This window comes from Lepeophtheirus salmonis, chromosome 4 (genome assembly GCF_016086655.4).
Source record: "Lepeophtheirus salmonis chromosome 4, UVic_Lsal_1.4, whole genome shotgun sequence".
Lineage (NCBI taxonomy): Eukaryota > Metazoa > Arthropoda > Copepoda > Siphonostomatoida > Caligidae > Lepeophtheirus > Lepeophtheirus salmonis.
The window spans coordinates 22,629,242-22,644,308 of record NC_052134.2 but is presented as its reverse complement, the minus strand read 5'-3'; the positions used below and the strand labels follow the sequence as shown (position 1 = coordinate 22,644,308).

General features: G+C 31.7%; 1 protein-coding gene across 5 annotated transcripts in view; it reads right to left on the bottom strand.

The window, feature by feature from the left end:
* LOC121115655 (uncharacterized) overlaps positions 1–15,067 on the bottom strand; it is a 33,758-nt gene that overhangs the window by 16,834 nt on the left and 1,857 nt on the right. The window contains exons 3-4 of one of the 5 annotated variants that reach the window (XM_071887730.1): positions 11,353–11,433; positions 11,087–11,237 (exon numbers count right to left, since the gene is read on the bottom strand). The exons of the other annotated variants lie outside the window; for them this stretch is intronic. The gene's annotated coding sequence lies outside the window, so the exon portion shown is untranslated. The remainder of the gene's footprint in view (positions 1–11,086; positions 11,238–11,352; positions 11,434–15,067) is intronic. 5 annotated transcript variants of the gene reach the window in all.

The window sequence follows — 15,067 nt, the reverse complement described above, 5'->3', positions numbered from 1 at the left end:
GACCAATATTGTAAGATTGGAGGAACTGAAATTACTATCTTACACCAATCAATCATATTCATGAAATGATTTGATTCATAGTTTATTTTATTAGGAGTTATGAATTGCCTAGGGGAGGGGGGGGGGTCCTATGAAATTTTTGCATTCAAGACTTTCAATGTAAATTTAAGAACTTCTGAATCTTCATCTACCATTACTGTTAATAATATATATTAATGATGACCGATGAAAGAATTTCGGATAATTTTTTTTTGTACAATAGGAGCCATATCTTTATTAATACCCCTTGATAGTAAATTTGCAAGCTGAAAATGCTTTGAATCATCAGAGCAATTCGGTTTACATTTAATTGCATACCACATTGGAGCGTAATAGTTTTACATAAATCCTACAATTTTAAGAGATTTTTGCTAAGCTTTTTATTCGATATATAATATTGCAGAATGCGATTAGTTTCGGTATGCCATCTAGCCTCGTGTAAGGTTCCTGGTGATTTAAGAGATAAGTGGGAACCAGGAGTAATTTTTCCAGACTGAATTGCCAAAACAATGTCGTAAAGGTCTGCTAAAATATCTTCATTAATTTTTTATTTTTTTCCCCTACAACAGGCCTGAAATTGACTACTGGCATTTTTTGTAAGTCTTCATTTATTGATTTTCCAATTGAACCCCTATAAATACTTGGTCCTTGCTGACCAACATCAATTTTTTTGAATGCCACCTTCAATGTCAGTTCATTCATGTGCAGTTTACACACCAGCCATTGAAGGGGTCTTTGGAGGGAAAGTTCAAGCCTCCTTACAATGCCAGACCAAATTCCTACATTTGTCTTGCAACCATCATATATGATAGCAAGATTTCATGATCTTCTAGAACTGATAGTATTTCTCTAGCTTGATCCTCCACTTTCCCACTTATTGGTGAAACGTGGTCAATATATTCATGTTGGGGGTTGTTAAATGGGGAAAGCCCAACATTAATTTGTTTGTTTAATTTCAAAAAAAGAAAAAGAAAGTTTATTTTGTTAATTTAAATTTTTAGTTTCGAATCATGAAAAAACTACATACACCCGTACATATTTTATACGAATAAAAATGAAAACAATTTCATGTTAGAGTACTGTAATTGCTTCTCTCTTGATGTTCAACACTTTTAAACATTTTGGGAAGGTCGATTTTGCCATCAAAACCAATGCATTTGATTTTCATTGATTCTTCTTTTGAAGATTCTTCATGAATTTTACTCTACTTCTGTCTTTCCCTTTTAATTTTTTGCCTATCGAGTATATTCGAAGGCACAATTAATTTCATATCTTCTAAAACAGAATTACATATAGCAGCTATTGCTGTATCTGACAACCGAAATCTGTCCGCCATTATTGCAAGATTAGGGTAACTCCCCTTATTATGGTCAGATTTTTTGAATTGCCTCACAGATTCTTCTTCAAAGTCCAAGTTCTCATCAGCATTTTCAAGTATAGGGAAATCTTTCACATCTGAAAAATTTGTTAAGGACTGATTAAAATAATTTTGGTCCATTAGCCGTTTTCCTTTGTTATTTTCATGCTCAATTTGACATTCTCTCTTGATGGCAGTTTCCAAAATCCTTCTGGTAGTAACACAATCAATAGGTCCTAACATCCCCACCCTATTTTTTTTTTTGTCAATATATGCCTGCCACTCTTGAAATGGGATCTTTCTTTGACATTTGCATTTATCTCTTGGAATTTTATTATCATAGCATTGACATGAAGCGATATCAAACCTTTTCTTACATTCATTAACGAGGTTTTTGACCAAAGGATTATCTGTTTTCAACCCATTTCTAGAAATCTTGTCAATACTTTTTCGTCTATTTTTTTAACTGTACCAGCAACGAAGTATTTGTTTATTACTGGAATGCTGAATTGCTCCCATATTGACAAAATTAAATCAGCAATTGTTAAATAAGCCTCTCTTTTAAACCATTTACCAGGACGAAATTGATTTAAGTCTTACTTTACAATTAAAAGGGATTAATAGACATGCTTAATAGATGGGAGAATTGCAGGATTTAGATCACTGGGATGACCAAAAAAGGAAATGCATAGTGTTCTACGAACACCACCTACAGACGGAAGCAACGGACCGGAGTAAAGTCAATAAGAGCACCTTTGGATTGGGGGTACAATCATACACTAAAACATATATTCTGTAAGGGATTACATTTAAAAGGATGTACATACTATGACTATTAAAATATACAAACTCGTAAAACACAAGGTACCTACCTATCTATTTAAAACAAATCCCTACGTCATGATTTAAAAGTAAATAAAAGACAATACATAACACATAGTTAAACTTCTTGTAGCCATTGTTGTTTCTGTTTGAAAACTACTTTGTGAAAAATCCCTTGCATTGCATTTATAATTAAGTACTCTTGAACTTTGGTTTGATGTGAAATTGTTGTATAAAAGAAGCATGTTTATAAGTCTATTTTTCAAAATACAATACTATATTTCTTTGTTCCAATTTACTTTACGAACATTCAGCATTGATGCTATCCCCATTATTATATACTAACTTATATAGAATAAAAACGACAAAAAAGATATTGGCAGAATTTTCTCTTTTTCATAAGTAATTTTTATCTTTTTCGTCTATTTTCCCACTAAATCTGGGGGTGTGCAAAGTTTATCTCGCTGTAGAAGTAAGGGATTTAACTTTAATAAAAAACATTTTTAGCTTCAGGATTTTATATATATATATATATTTTTTTTTTTTTTTTTTTTTTTTTTGGGGGGGGGGGACTTGGTTTTTGGATTTTTTTAAAAAGAAATCATGTTATCACTAGTAGTCCAATAACAATACAATATATTATCTAAATGTTGAAACTAAGCACGATAGGAGTCTTCAGATAAGGAGTAGCATTCCATTTACTTAGTATATGGCATGAAGTATGCCTGCCTGCATTGAGCCTTGAAATAGACTCTCCTATTATGTCGGAGGAGTCTTGCCTAACGCAATGACACAAAGAGGGGGTTGGACCAACGTGTTGGAAAAGCATAAAAGCTTTTGCTCTTATAATGTGTTGAGACTGCTCGAAGTTAAATCTCGCCAAGATCTTAATAGGAGAAATTGAGTGCAAAGTGAGGACGAGGAACAGTCTTTCGATCACTATTTGGCAGGTTGAAAAGTGCTGTATTTCCTAATCTATCACCCTCAGTAGAATAGCTTAGCAAATATTGTATATCCTCATAACCAAGACCCCTAATTCATCAATTGAATAATATTTATTGTTTCTATATCTATTGTCCTCGCTTGTTTGTGGCAAGTCTCCTTGTGAGGTGTTGAAGGAATAAAAGAAGTGAACAAGGCACCATGGTCAACTCCGTGGAATTAGAATAAACTCCTATATCATTTTATATACTTTTGTGCTCCGCCTCTAAGGGAGCGAGAGAATTGGCAAAACATAGTGATATCATTTATCCTTCTCACTCTGAAATTCAGTTTATATCAGTTGACCTATTTTCTCAAGTGGCATAGAACATGATTTATCCTCTCTAACGAGGAATACAAATAGAGTGACAGAAGCATGGATTAGAAACCGTCGATTATGAAGAATGCACACTTGCATAAACTTTTCTTAAAATAGTAATCAAAATTCAAGGTATTTTCCACCTATAGTATGAAATAAGGGCTCCCTGTTATGGAAATTGCATGAAAATTGAGTGTTTATTGATCTGTTCCATGATATTTTTCGTCATTCAAAATTTATTATTTTTAAAAGTACTCACTGTTGTTGAGCTACAGAGTCATTTCTATTTGTTTATCTTCCTTATAGATCGAATTTCTTGATTATCCTTATTACAGATTTAAGATGTGAACCTCGTACTTCATTCTTTAACTCATGTCTTAAATTATTTCCTCCTTTACTAAACTTATTTAACTTTCTCTGCAATCAACTATATCATTCAGTTTTTACTATCTCTATCATTGAGTGGCATCGCTAGCCCCAAAAGTTTCTTCGGCACCCCCAAAATTTTATCATATATAAAATAAAACAATTTATATAAGTATTGTATTAAGGTGTTGATAAATTTTGGGGTGAAGTCCCCCAAAGGATGAAAGCTAGGAACGCTCCTAAACTTAGGTAAATCATACTTAAACTCTACAATAATCTTTTACTGATTCTGACTCTTCTAGGATTTTGTGTTTGATACAATGCATTAGAGAAAATGGATACTTAAGACTCTTCTTGAATTTGCTTATGACTCGAGAGTAATTATAACCAGATTTGGCAAAAGTTATTCCAAACACAGAGTGTTCTTTTCTTAAGCTTGTTCTTTAAAAAAAAGTTTAGTATGGTATTGAAGGGATGGAAGAAGCAAACAAGACTCGAGGGTCAACTCCGTGGACTAAGAAGATTCCTGAGGCCTTCAACTCTTACCTTAATTTAGTTGATCCATGATGTATTACAATAAACTCATATATTATTTTATATACTTCGTGTGCACCGCCTCTAAGGGATGTTACATTCAAAGATGAGACCCCGCACTTCATTCTTTAACACTTGCCTTATACTATCTCCTCCAAGACTAAACTCCTTTAACTTTCTCTTCCGTCAACTGTATCATTCAGTTTTTTCATCTCGATTATTGACTTTGTTATATCATACTTAAACTCTACAAAAAAACAAATTAAATTCTGGCTATTTTAGGATTTGGTGCTTGATACAATATGGTAGGAAAATTAATGCTTTGGACTCTTGTTGAATTTGTTTATAACTCAAGAATACTTATACACAGACTCGTCAAAAGCATATTCTAATACAGAACAAACTTCTTAAACTTGTTCTCTGAAAAAAAGTGCTCAAAAGCCTTGTGCTCTTAGTGGAAATTTAGCCTAAATGCCCCAATATACTTATTAATCTTCCTTAGTATAAAAATGAACGACTCCGAAAATTATCAATGAAATAAATGGGATTAAATTTTTTCTGTGGAATCGTATAGATTTAGAATTACATTTCTAAATTAGAAAAGAAGATCATTTAATAAATGAAATTATAGTAACACAAAAATTAATTATATAATGTCAAAAGTCTTATTTTTTTAAATTAAAACATATAAATTATATTTATTATAAATTCATTTCAAAATTAAATGCATATCCGCGCAAGAAATCTAGTACGTGTAGTATATTCTTCAATTCAATTTATCTTTCGGGTGCGAGTGTCATTCGTCTATATAGATTTTTCTTTCGTAAAGGATTAGCGCCTGATAATAATTGTTGCAGAACTACGTCATGGAGTCCATTTTCTCGCGTGATTACATTTATTAATTTCCAGATTGAGGGATGCTGGCACTGTAGAGAGGACTGGAAAACAATATGCAATGACTCAACATAATTATTTGTCCTCGTTAATCCTTGTGCCACTTTATCGTACATATTCCAGTCTGCAACGACTCGCAGTTCGTCCAAAAAAGTTTCTGTCAGCTCTCGGAAGGCTCCTGGAACCTGGTCCAGAATAAAAAAACCAAAGAAAGTAGGATTTTTGCCTTTAATCGAAAATCTTCAATAGTTATGTATATTTGACTTAGTCCAGAAGTTTGGATATGTCTCCAAAGGGATTGCCCCAAATGAAAGTAGTAACCAATTAATTTTGTTTGTGAAAACACATCCTTCTGGAATTTCAAATCAATTTCTTGCTCCCGGTGATGGTGGAGCCATGTGATTGTGCCGTATCCTCCTAATAGTTCGGACAAAATTTATAATAGTTCCTAAGGAAGCAGATGCTTCTTCGCTTAAATTTTGGACAATGTTTGCAATAATTGCTCCTATGGACTCGGAAGATGATTTTGCAGAATTTTTTCTAGAAGTGTACAATTTCTTGATTTCTATTTTTGATGGGACTGGGGCATGACAATGGATCAATAAACCAGAAATGGGCACATCCCCATTCTGTGGACTCAATTGTGTCTTCACTCGACCTTTGCAATTTGCTTCGATACACCGCCAAGTCCAGGTTTCCGTAGATTTACTGTCGATTCTATATATGAATCCCTCAAAGGGCGAGTGCCTTGATCCTCTTTTGCTTTCAATAATATATTAACCTCTTCACTTATCTATATTCCATACTAATCGAGCTTAAGACATCATTACATGTATTCTTGCTATCTATTCCTTCTTTAACGAGTAGGTGCATTGTAACTGGCCATATAAATACAACTACAAGCATTTGGTTTTTTATTCATAATATATTTCATAAGATTATCTATTATGAGTTTGACTAAAATTTTTAATTGATGTAACAACAATATCTTTAAATCTATAGACACATTAATGGGATTAATATTCATTATCTTCATTCAGAAGGGATAGATCTCATCTAGACTAGGTAAATACCTTGGGCATTCCAAATTGTGTATAACGCGATTATTCTACAAAAACTTTTATCAATATAGTAGTTTACTTTTAGCTACAATGTAACTTTGATCGATGGCATCCCCGTCATTTATGAATATTTTCAATATATTTTCTTCAGTTAGGAATAAACATTATTTTTTTAGTACTAAGTATAGTTTTATCATAAAAAAGTCATCAAAATAGTGGAGAAATAAGTAGTATATTAAGAATAATTGGATGTTATGTAATAAACATGAAATGATCATCTCAAAAACAGATTAATAATAAGATCTTAATTTGTCATTTATGCTGAATATAATAAATATAATGAGCTTGCTAACATAACTGAATATGATGTCTTAAGTAAGCCTTGTGATTTTGACTATTATTTCTTTAGAGATATACATTTTTGCAAATATTTAAATGATACTCAGGAAATAAAATTTTCTAAAGAATCCCTATATTCATATTGCTTGAACAGTTTGTAACACAGACCAATATAATATTTCTACAACTAATAACAGTAATAATTTTGATAACTCGCATGTCTACAATTACAATAATTAAATAGCATTTTCTTATCAAAATAAAATTGAAGAAATCAATAAGATACAAAAATAAAATAACGGATAACTCATAAATAGGGAATTAAACTTTGAGGAATATTTTTTATGTTTTAATTTATTTGTCCAACCAAATCGTATTTTTATTTTGTTACATTTTAACTATTGTCTTCAATAAAACACATTATAATTAGTTCTTATGGAAAACATTTAGTTATTATCTATAATAAATTTATTAGTGTGGAGATCCTAGATCTTTGCAAGAGTAATATTCCAATATGGTGAGAAGCTGTTTAGAAAAGGATTCCCTACTTAATAAGTTTGGGAATTGCAACGACATTCAGATATTCCAATTGAAGTATGCGTAAGTCACTAATATTTTTTTTAAACACATATTCCCTTAAAAGTTCCCAATAACAATTTATATGTAATAATATAACAGAATAGAATTATCTTTCACATGTTTTCCAATGACAAAATAGACTCAAAAGCAATAAAGAAATCAAGGGTGAGCTTCAAGTGTTCAGGTTATATAATCAGCCATGTAGACCGCACATCCCAAACTCCATATTATAAATGGAATTATATCAATGTGATAGATATGAATGACTTCAGCATTTCAGGACACTGAAGGACTCTTATCAATGAATGTTTTCTCAGAGTAGGAGACGAATCAGAGTTGACTTAAGGAGGAATGGACTCAATAATTTCATTGAATGAGCTGTGGATGGAGGATGATTATTCTGTGTGTATTCCTCACTGGGTCTTTCAGCCGGTTATTCTGTCTTTTAATTAAACTCCTTAGTTCCTAAAGAAGTATACGATGATTCCTTACAAGATATAAAGGAATTGATGTGTTCTTGAGCGAAAAATAGCTATCCAGAAAAGAAGCAAGCTGAAAAGAAGCTATGCTGTAAAAAGTGCCCCTGCTGAAAAAAATCACGCTGAAATGTATGACCGCCGTATAAATGAAATTTAAATACAAGAAGCAAGAGCACGGAAAAGTGTCAAACGTCATCCATTCGTCTTTTTTTATTTTTCAACTGTCTTTGCCTGAGGCCTACAAATGAATAACTAAATCTAACTAACTAGAAAAGCAATAACATTGACTAGAATTATGTACTCATAGGGTCGTAACTGCGAATTATAGTTTAAGACCGTATTATTTGAATGTAATATTACAATTATAAATCATCCACGGCATGCTAGGCCTATTCATCAAGCTGTTTATGCTACCGGCCTTAAAAACACATGTCTCTCTTTAAGCTAATAAAATAATTATTGCTGGGCAACTTCCCAAATATATAACGGTTTTATTTCATAGTATTTTGGAGCTTCAGTAAATTAATTACCTTTGATTTGAGTTCACAATGAAAATCTATATGTAAGTGTAAATACTAAATTATTAATAATACCTTCCCCGAAAATAGAGCAAATACAGTAGGTATGTTACAAAATGCAGGAGAGAAAAAACTTGCAGGAGGCGTGCACGGAAATATAGAAAATTTTTGGAGATTCACATTCATTACTTAAATGGGGAAAATCAAATTTATGACATTTATATTTAATGTAGATCAATTTTTAATATTTCACCCTGTTTAAAAAAAAATCAATCTATTGCTTCGTTTAATTGCACCATTTGCTGGAAAAAAGTCATCTTAAGTAGACTTAAAATTAAAAAATGTGGTGTAATTTATCAAATAAATATTGTAATGTATTTTAAAAATATATTTATCTACATAGTATCTTGTGAAGTTTTCGTTTAATCTGTTGATGAGACCTAGGTACATCAATTTCAACCCGACATTAGCACCTTTAAGCCTCTCTTTTTTTTAATAATTTGTCATTCATTGTCTGGAGAACGTGGGAAGATATTCGAATAATCGAATTTCCTACACCAAAATCTGTGATTTAATAAAATAGGATATTTCAATACAACAACACAACTTTTCAGAAAATACGGTATTGTGCCAAAGTTGATATTTTTAAATACCTGCTATTGAATTGTATATTAGGAAATACGAGTATCTTCCAAACATAGACTAAAAATTCACAAGAATTATGATATGGAAACGAGACCCATAACAAAAACAAACAGAAACACTGTTCTCTGTATACAGACATGCACGACGCACTTGCAAGCTCACATTGATCCATTCCTATTTTCTAAATTAACAATATGACATTCTTTATCACTTTGAATGATGAATAGGATATAAGGGTTTAAAGTGTTGTTTTTCAACATTTTTCCGCCGAAAATGGGAATATGTTGAGTTCAAACCAAGATTCAGAATCAATACAAACATTTTCATAATTATAAAAAAACTTTTACACCAGTTTTATTCATTGTACTTCAATTTGGTGATTGCCTTAATGATGAAAAATGATCAGAACGATAATAGTCCCGAATTATTCGCGGGATTATATTTTAGGGAGGGCTTTTTTTTTTTTTTTTTTTTTTTTTTTGGAACAACAGTGAGTTCCACTTCGATATGATATATGATGCGTCATATTAACAGCCACCGTGGCTGTCATGAGGTAGATACATTGATATATTTTTTTTCGGCAAAAAATGTGTTAGTTCTATAGTCCTAAAATCCATTTAAAAAATTCTTTTGGATTCACTCTTACATGGTATTTATTTCATTTTAATACTAGCAATCACAATACATATACTTAAATCAAGGAAAAAAAAATAACACCTCAAGCCTCATATTTTCAAACTGTTACCTAGCGTATTTTGCAGAACAGATACTAAATATAGATATTTATATTTACCAAAAGATGACTAAGCAGTTTTTGTGTGTCACAAAACCGTCTACATTTCAATTTCATTTTATACCTGCTTAATAAGTAGAAGGGTGATAATGACGTACCTTGAGGTACTTTTTTATTTAAAATTATTTTTCTAACAATATCATGTTTGTAACGGAAGGGAAAATAAAGCTTTTGTTTGAAATGTCCTCTTGTGTGATGATCTGCAATAAATATCTCCCTAAAACCAGGATTGTCACTGCTTGTTGGCAAAACAACTATACAAATAACTACGTTTTCTAAATTTATTAAGAGTTAAAAAATGTATGCTCAAGAAAAGAAATACCTAGGTGATAAATGTACTTTCGTTTTTTTAGGTGCGAAAAAAATAGATTTCCAATAGAATATTAGATTCGTAGATAAAATTATGTTTGTAGAAATTTTTTTGGAAATTAGTTTGCATATAAATATGACACATAAAAATGTGAATTTAATTTCGAATAGGGTTTTTTATCAGAAAATAGGTCATAGTATCATAGATACAAAATAGTATCATGTAGGTTCTTAAGGCTCCAGAAACGGTTCTAATAACTTTTTTTTTTGCCCTTTGGAGCCATGGCGGCCTTCAAATAGCACTTTTTTTAGCATTTCACCTGTACAATCTGAGAGATGGGGTGTTTTATAAATATTATAAGGGTTCTTTGATTCTGAGGGAAGCGGCAGTGGACAAATTAGGTACCAGCAACCCATAACCCGTAGTTGGGCGTATATTCTAGTATAATTGGAAGGGATCCTTGGTGACTAGAAACACGGCAGTGGTATAGTTCAAACCTTATTTTGGCCCAACACTTCACATGTACAACCTGATGGCCGGATATTAGGAGGGTTTCTTTATACTCAGGGAAGCGGCGGCAGAGAAATTTAATTTAACTCGGGTCCAGCAGTTCGCCTGCACAACCCAAGGTTGTATTTTAGCATATTTGAAGGGGTTTCTTGGTGGTTAGTAATGGGGAGGCAGTACAGTTTAAGCTGCCTTGAGGCCTGGTACTTCACTTGTACCACCAGAAGGCTGGAGTGTATTTTGGATATTAGGGTGTTTCCTTGATGCTCAGGGAAGCGACTGTGAGACTGCGAGTTCGGCGTCTAACTCAGACTAAAGCAACTACTTCCTCATCGAGTGAAAGAAGATTGTCTATGTATATATTAGTATACTAAATCTCATAAAATCAGAATGACAATCCTTCTTCAAATTTTACGGTCTTAATTTTTTGTTTTATATCCAGCAGAGGAGTTCTTACTTAATTTTAATTTCTTAATGTCCCGAGCAACGCCGGTCAAACCTACTCTAGTATATTTTTAAAATTAAAATCTAAGATTTACGAACCTTTTTTTCATTTAAGGACGGGACCCGGGGAAGGACCCATAAAACTCCTACTGGTACTTATCAGTTGTTTTTCTACGAATTGAATTGAAATACAATTCTTTAAATGTCGTAACTGCACCAATATCCAAGGACAAGGGGTTTTTATTTATAACTTAAATTGACCAAAATATCGTAATTAAAGAAGTATTGATATTTATTTTGAAAGGTTTGTATTTCTGATAAAAAAGATCATTTTATAGATGGTTAAGCTCTTTAGATAAACTTACTTTATTTTAGTGCGAGTGTTTGTAATAGTCAGTAACACTATTCAGATCCAGTCGTTTACTAACTTGTGTATTCCAATAGATCTATGTTAAAAAATAAAAGCTTGTAGGATATTTGGCTGTTTTGTCGACACTTCATATTTGAGTTTCTGTGTTTAATCGAACGATTTAATATGACCTCAGCTTTGGTGATATAGGCCAACTTGGAGACCAAACAACCAAGTTTTTAACAATATAACCCTACTTTCATTAATATTAAGGAAAATTGTTTTCTATTGGATATCAAAATGGACCATCGAATAAAAGAAAAGCATTACTGTCTATGATAAAATATATCCCTCGTATGCCTAGGTTTATTACATATGTGATATTTCAATAGATGGGAAATGATTAACTAATTATTTCTTGATATACTTGATTAGGAAAAACGTTGATTTGGCCATTTTCAAATCACTAACGACATAGACCTCAGGTCTATTTTTTGAAGTAGCCTCCATCGGTGCCAATCTTGACCTCAATACATTAGACGTGTTTTGACAAAGTCCTCAGACATATGGGCTCTTATCTTCTCAACAGAAGCATGCAAGTTTTCAACACTTGAGTACAAAGTCGGACATGCCTTCTTCTTGACTGCGTCTAGGATGTCGTAGTTCAAGGGGTTAGGTCTTATTATTATTTTGTCATATTATTTCTCCACAATTTTTAAAAAGAATTAGATAAAATAAAAAAACTATGTTGTATTATATTTTAAACTGTATTCTAATTTATGATATTGCGTTGTAATATTTTATTGAAAGTGTAGCTATACATCTGTATTTCCAAGGGTGTCCACAGGAGGTGAACTGGAGGAGCTATGGCCCTCCCCATTTAATTTTTTGTGAAAAACTTTGAATTTTGGAAAAAATTTCCCCAAAAATTTAATTTTTTCTGAATATCTTTAGATTTTTGAAATTTTTTTGTTCCAAAAAAATTAATTTCTAAAATTTTTATCCAAGAAATTTTCACTTTTTATTTTTTTAAAAAATCCTAAAACCAAGCCTCCCCTATAAATAATCCTGCGACCCCCACTAATTTTTATATGATAGCCCCAATTTATTCACAGACATAATAAAATTGTCAATATATGAAGTGATCAACTAGAAATGACACAAGAAGAATTTTTCTTAAAAAAGAGTGGAGTGGATTTGTATTCTTCAACTAATTATCTTTGATTTATTTTTATAAGTTATTTTGATTAGCCCAACAGAGGCCCTGTTATTCCTACTTAAAGATGATAAAAATTTACGCCCCCCCCCCCAAAAAAAAAAAAAAATGGTGTCACTGATACATAAATCAAGATAAGGAAAAAAATCCCAAATTTATTTTATTACTTCAATTTACAATAATTTTTGATAACTTAATCATACTATTTTCGAGGTTCGATGCTAGGATTTAATAATGAACAAAGTATTTAAACCACTAATTTTCCTTGTAACACCTTATTTGGAAATCTTTATACAATGAATTCATCCTTTTATTATTTGAGGTTCGTAGTCGATATTAAAGGGTTAATAACTCACAACTTTCTAATACAAATAATAATACGAAAGTATAAACTATTTTCGTCCTTTAGAGAAACGACTCTCGCTGATTTGGCATAAAGCTTAACGACGGACCAGGGAGTTCTGTAGAGGTTGGAAATGTATCAAAGTTACTATTGTATTAAATAAATGAACAGGATGCCCCCGTTGTAACGTCAACGTTGATATAACGAATATACTATAATGGGTATTAGGGCTCTTACCCTGACCAACTACCCTCGTCCTTAAACTCCCGATCAATTACCTCCTTTTACCACCAGGCCATCTACTCATAGCATTTCACCTCCTATTACAATAAATAGCAACTATACGACCAAACATTCAATCTTTTAACAACCATACAAAACATAATTATTAATTTAATTCATTGATAAAACTTAATGACGTAAGTGTTAGTGATATTTCGGACTTCTCTTGACCTGATCACCAGTCACTTCTTGAAAATTAAAGAGGAGTTTTCAATTAACTATGTATACATTTATTTATGATGATTTATTAAATCATTATTATAATAATATATGTATAATTTAAGATCCAATGGTCAATTATTGCCAGAGTGGGAACTTGGACTCAAGGCTTGCGACTCGACTTGGAGTTGAGTCTATATTTCGAAGACGATATCACCATCAAAGACTTCACTTAGACTCCATAACTAGGGTCTTGCAACTAGACTGGACCCCAAGGCTAGTATATTTTGCTCTCAAGAAAAACCTTAATAGTATGGACCCCGTATTATAGTTATGGACTCGAAATGAGCTTGAATGAAATCTGTGGAACTTGGACATGACTTGATACTTTACGTGGAACTGCAGTATAAGGACTTTGCTCCAACTCTGATTAATGTCGTGGCTTAAGCTGTTGAAGTGGAAACGACATTCAGAAATCTTTGCAAGCTATGGGTTAAAGATATATGTAGAAATGATTAGAAACCAACTAGAATTTAAGTGTCGACTCATAAGATTTTTGAATAAGGACTTTGAAGAACAACCTATTTAAAAACAACTCATATCGTTGTAAATGTCATGACCTAATAAAAGAAGCAAATTAAAAGAAATAAATGTAGTTCCATCAATATTTGTACCCGAAATACACGCCTTGATCTTGCTAAAGGTGAAATACGAATTGAGTATCTTCAGAAGCAAGACACAGGAAATTATTGGTATTATTAAATGAACAAATAGACGCGTTTCACTCATTCAATTAAGATTCTTTTATGATCAAGAGCTGACTTTTTATCCTAATCAAAATCATAAGAAGGTTCCAGTTTCAAAGCTTGTGTATATTGTGAGGTCAAATAAAGTTAAAATTGTTGATGGAATTCATAACGTCATAGCTGATTTGAAAGCTAGAACGACTATGTGAAACCAAAAAAGATGATTACGAAAATTGAGGAATTGATTTTTATTAATGTCTTGTATACCAATAAGTTATAATTTGAAAATGTTGCTCTTCACCATCAATAAGGCTGGAGGAAGACTAATATATATAATGGACCTTGTTTTCAAGTTCTATGTGCGTAGTAAAATTATACGATGATTTTTAAATTGATTGAATAAATAGCTTAGAAAAAGTCTAATATCATAGTTAAAAAGTCCCTCTGTTAATGTATAAGAAAATAGGAAACGCAAGAGACATAGTCATCCTGGAGCAAATAGAAGAGTGAATAAACTTTCAAATGTATCTTGAATAAATTGTATCTGTCTAAATCCAAAAACTATTGTTTTTAATATTATAATTGTATCTATAATACTGTAGCAAGTAAATGTACATTTCATTTCTATATTCATGGTGAAATATTATTTCTACTGAACTAAATTATTGAATCATATTGGGTACTACTTTTAGTTAATCATCCCTTTGATGTTATGCGTTCTTTACTATAAACTCAATTAAATATATATTACTTGTGAGCCATCGATCTTTGCTTAATCAAAAAAGAAAATTAATATGGATTATAGTTTATGATTACTGACCATTCAGATTTCCCTATGTATTTAAATTGTTCAAAGTGATTCGTACAATAGGATAAATTATTCTGGGATTTCAGTTTTGTGTTCATAACTTTTATTTCAATGTGTTATACACAAGTTTTCAAAAAAATTCAAACTAGTATGACTTTTGATAAACAAAAAAAAAAA